Below are 5,596 nucleotides of genomic sequence, written 5' to 3'. Positions count from 1 at the left end.
CGAGTGAGAGGCTTGCTCACGACTCGGTAGGATTTTTCAAACTTAGGCGAGTACTGGACTGCAGCTAAGCCCCCGAGTGAGAGGCTTGCTCGCCACTTGGTAGGATTTTTCAAACTTAGGCGAGTACTGGACTGCAGCTAAGCCCCCGAGTGAGAGGCTTGCTCACCACTCGGTAGGATTTTTCAAATTAGGCGAAACGGATTCACGGCTAAGCCCCCGAGTGAGAGGTTTGCTCATCACTCGGTAAGATCTTTCAAACTTAGGCAAAACGGATTCGCGGCTAAGTCACCCACTGGGGGATTTGAGACGCAAACATAAGCAACAACAATCGTTTAAGAAGACTGTAAAGCTCTTGTCTTTGATAAACAAACTACAAAGGTATTTCTTATTACATCTCATCAGAATGAGTACTTAAGTATAAAAGGGGCGGAGCAGCTCCGCATTCCAAGCCTGTGGCTTGTCTTTCTGATGCTCGAAATTATAAAGATGGTGCGCTCCATTGTGGAGAACTCTGGTGACTATGAAGGGACCTTCCCAAGCAGGGGCGAGCTTGTGTGGTTTCTGCTGATCCACTCGAAGAACCAAGCCTCCCTCTTGAAAGGCTCGACCCCTCATGTTTCTAGCGTGGAATTGACGCAAGTCTTGCTAATAAATGGTCGACCGAATTAAGGCCATCTCTCTTTCTTATTCTAGGAGATCAACTGTGTCCTACCGGGCCTGTTCTGCTTCATCTTCAGAGAAAATCTCGACTCGTGGTGCATTGTGAAGCAAGTCACTCGGTAAAACAACTTCAGCTCCATAGACCAAGAAGAATGGAGTTCGGCCAGTCGACCGATTGGGAGTTGTCCTCAATCCCCAAAGACTAATGGAAGTTCATCAACCCAGGCACCTGCGGCATGCTTGAGATCACGCATCAATCGGGGTTTCAGTCCTTTGAGAATCAAGCCATTTGCTCTTTCTGCTTGTCCATTCGACTGGGGGTGGGCGACCGAAGCATAGTCGACTCGAGTACCTTGGGAAGCACAGAAAGCTCTGAACTCATCAGAATCGAAGTTCGATCCGTTGTCAGTGATGATGCTGTGTAGAACCCCATATCTGAACGTCAACTCTCTGATGAAGCTGACGGCGGTACTGGCTTCGAGATTCTTGATGGGCTTGGCTTCAATCCATTTGGTAAACTTGTCGACTGCTACAAGCACATGAGTAAAGCCGCTCCTACCGGTCCTTAGGGGTCCAACCATATCCAACCCCCAAACAGCAAAAGGCCAAACAAGTGGAATGGTCTTCAGAGCTGATGCAGGCTTGTGGGACATATTGGAGTAGAACTGGCAGCCTTCACATTTGTCGACTATATCTTTCGCCATTTCATTTGCTCGTGGCCAATAAAATCCAACTCGGTATGCTTGGTCCACAATGGTCCGAGAGGACGCATGGTGGCCACAAGTCCCCGAGTGGATGTCGTTGAGGATCACTCGACCTTCTTCTGGTGTTATGCACTTCTGGCTAACTCCAATTACACTTTCTCTGAACAGCTATCCCGTTATCACAGTAAAGGCTTTGGATCGATGGACGATCTGTCGAGCCTCCTCTTCATCCTCTGGGAGTTCCTTCCTAAGGATATACGCAATGTATGGCACAGTCCAGTCGGGAGTGATGACCAAAACCTCCATGATCAGGTCAACCACGGCTGGGACTTCGACTTCAGTCGGATCTGTGACACTCTTAGGCTGCGGGGGCTCTTTAGTGAAAGGATCTTCTTGAACTGAATGTGTATGAATGTGTTCCAAAAACACATTGCTGGGAATGGCTTCCCTCTTGGAACCTATCTTCGCCAAATCATCAGCTGCTTGATTTTTCAGTCGGGGTATATGATGGAGCTCTTAGCCCTCAAACTTCTTTTCCAACTTCCTCACCGCATTGCAGTAACCAGTCATCGCTGGGCTTCTGACGTCCCACTCCTTCAGCACTTGATTGACTACCAAATCTGAGTCGCCGTAAACCATGAGGCGATGGACGCCGAGTGAGATAGCCATACGTAACCCATATAAGAGTGCTTCATATTCCGCTTCGTTATTGGAGGGATCAAAGTGAATCTAGAGAACATATCTGAGCTTGTCTCCTCGGGGGATACCAGTACCACCCCAGCACCGGAACCATTCAGCATCTTGGAGCCATCAAAGAACATGGTCCAGTGCTCCGAGTGGACTTGAGTTGGCAGTTGCTGTTCGATCCACTCGGCAAGGAAATCTGCTATTGCTTGGGACTTGATAGCTTTCTTTGCCTCAAACTTGATATCCAAGGGAAGGAATTCAATCGCCCACTTTGCCACTCGACCAGTTGCATCTCTGTTGTTCAGAATCTCTGATAATGGAGCGACACTGACGACTGTAATGGAGTGGTCAGAGAAGTAGTGAGCAACCATCTTCGTGGTCATATAAATCCCATAAACAAGCTTCTGATAATGTGGATATCTTTGCTTTCATGGAGTCAGAACTTCAGAAACATAATAGACTGGGCGCTGAACTTTATATGCTTTTCCTTCTTCTTCTTGCTCGACTGTAAGTACTTTACTGACAACTTGTCCAGTGGCTGCAATGTAAAGCAGTAAAGGCTCTTTGCTGATTGGGGCCGCAAGCACCGGCTGGGTGGAAAGCAGGGCTTTGAGCTCTACAAATGCTGCATCAGCTTCAGGAGTCCTCTCGAACTTATCAGACTTCTTCATCAGTCGGTAAAGAGGCAATGCCTTTTCACTGAGGCGAGAAATGAATCGACTTAAGGCGGCCAAACAACCAGTAAGCTTCTGGACATCGTGCACACGCACAGGGCGCTTCATCCGCAGTATGGCACCAACTTTCTCTGGGTTAGCGTCGATCCCTCGTTCGGAAATGAGGAAACCGAGTAACTTGCCGCCAGGAACTCCAAATGTGCACTTTGACGGATTGAGCTTGATATCATACCTTCTGAGGTTGGCAAAAATTTCAGCAAGGTCAGTCGGTAGGTCCGAAACTTTACGTGACTTGACCACAATGTCATCCATGTATGCTTCCACATTCCAACTGATTTGAGTGAGTAAACACTTCTGAATCATCCTCATGAATGTGGCTCCAGCGTTCTTCAGGCTGAATGGCATGGTGACATAACAGAAGCATCTGAATAGACTAATGAAAGCCGTTTTTATTTCGTCGGGTCCATACAGCCGGACCTGATGATACCCGGAATAGGCATCCAGAAAAGACAATCGCTCACACCCCGCAGTCGAGTCGATGATTTGGTCGATGTGGGGGAGAGGAAAGTGATCTTTTGGGCAGGCCTGATTGATACGCTTGAAATCAATGCACATGCAAAGTGAATCGTCCTTCTTCGGGACCATGACAACATTGGCGAGCCACTTGAAGTGGTAGATCTCTCGGATAAACTCAGCTGTCAGGAGCCGAGCCACTTCTTCGCCAATTGCTTTTCTCTTCTGTATGGCGGACCGTCGAAGATGTTCCTTGACTGGTTTCACTTTTGGGTCGACTCGCAGACGGTGCTCAACTAGCTCCCTGGGAACACGCAGCATGTCAGAAGGTTTCCATGCAAAGATGTCCCAGTTCTCATGGAGGAACTGGATGAGCGCTTCTGCCTATTTGGAGTTGAGTGTTGTCAAAATGTGGGTCGGGGCAGCATTGGGATCGGTCGGGTGAATATGAGTCAGCTTCGTTTCACTAGACGACTGAAATGCAGAATCTATGCCAGGCTTCTTAGCTCGCAACAAATCACTCGGATCTGCATTTTTCTGATACTCCTGCAATTCTACTACTGCCATTTGTGCATCGGCGATCTTTGAGCCCTTCTGGAAGCACTCTTCTGCCTTCTTCCGATTGCCAGTGATAGTGATCACTCCTCTAGGACCAGGCATCTTCAATTTGAGGTACACGTAACATGGTCGAGCCATAAAACATGCATAAGCAGGCCTGCCCAGAATAGCATGATAAGCACTCTGGAAATCCACGACTTCAAATGTCAACTTTTCTTTGTGGTAATTCTTGGAATCATCGAAAACCACATCGAGGGCGATCTGGCCGAGTGACTCAGCCTTCTTTCCAGGAATAACTCCATGGAAACTCATGTTGCTTTCACTGAGTCTGGACATCGGAATGCCCATTCCCTTCAAGGTCTCCGCATACAGTATATTCAGGCCACTGCCACCATCCATTAGAACCTTAGTCAACCGAGTGACTTCTACAACCGGGTCGACCACCAACGGTTGCCTCCCAGGGGTGGCTATGTGCGCTGGGTGATCAGATTGGTCGAATGTAATGGCAGTCTGAGACCACTTCAAATAACTGGGTGTCGCCGAGCGACCATGTTCACTTCTCTGTTGATGACTTTCAGTGGACTTTTGCTCTCAAAATCAGCAAAAATCATCAGACTGGAATTGACGTGGGGGTAACCATCATCGTCTTCCTCTTTATCCTCAACTTTGTCCGACTCTTTTTCTTTCTCTTTGGGTTGTCTCTCTGAACAACTGGATTAGGAGCCGACACTGTCGAGTGGTATGTTTCGGGTAAATGAGATTACCCTCTTCATCTTTTTTCGTGTGAATGTGGCATGGTAAATCCAACACATCATTTCCATCTTGATATTTTACTTTCTTGGGGTTCCATGGCCCTTTGGGCTTCCCCTTCCCTTCATTCACGGCTAAGGCTTCTCCGGGAGCAACTGGCTCGGCTTTGCGCTTCTGCTTCCGACTGGAGTTCCCTCCTCCGGTTTCGTGGGCGACTGTCTTGTGCTTTCCAATCCGGAGCCGATCCTCCTCTTCACCATTAGCATACTTGCTGGCAATTTCCATCATTCGACTCAGAGACATATCTTCGGTCCGATCGAACTTCAGATTCAACTCTCGATACTTGACGCCTTCCTTGAAGGCACAAACTGCTTGGTGATCTGATACATTCTCCACCGTGTGGTGCAACGTGATCCATCTCTGGATATAATCCCTCGAGGTTTCATTCTGCTTTTGCACACACAATTGCAGCCCTATTAGCCCTGCTGGCCGTTTGCATGTACCTTCAAATGTTCTAACAAACACTCGGGCAAGCTCTTCCCAACTATAAATACTGCCAGGTGCTAACTGATTCAACCACGCTCTGGCCGAGCCCTCCAACATTAGAGGAAGGTGCTTCATGGCCACTTCATCATTGCCACCACCAATCTGCACAGCCACTCGGTAGTCCTCAAGCCAAGTGTCAGGCTTAGACTCACCAGTGAACTTGCTGACTCAAGTCGCCAACCTGAAGTTGGGAGGAATCACTGCTGCTCTGATGGCTCTGCTGAAACACCCGGGACCTGAAACATGCACTCTGCTACCAGTCGGATAATCTCTATCATGGCCATCTCTGTGTGCCCTGTTCCTGTCAACCAGACCTTGAACAAGAATAGATCTCGCGTGAAAGCCTGGCTCCCGGGGGTCGACTGGAATCCTTCGCCCAACACTGTGAGGGCGTCTGTCATCGTGTTGCCGAGGCGCGTATGACCCACTCCTCGGGGGAGGCGTGGGCACTCGACGACGATCATCACGGTCGAGTCGGTGATCATACTGCTCACGTTTTCTGTA

The sequence above is a fragment of the Triticum urartu genome, chromosome 7A, assembly GCF_056163025.1.
Source record: "Triticum urartu cultivar PI428250 chromosome 7A, HENAU_Tu73, whole genome shotgun sequence".
NCBI lineage: Eukaryota > Viridiplantae > Streptophyta > Magnoliopsida > Poales > Poaceae > Triticum > Triticum urartu.
The sequence above is the reverse complement of the archived record's forward strand: the minus strand, read 5'-3'. Positions refer to the sequence as shown.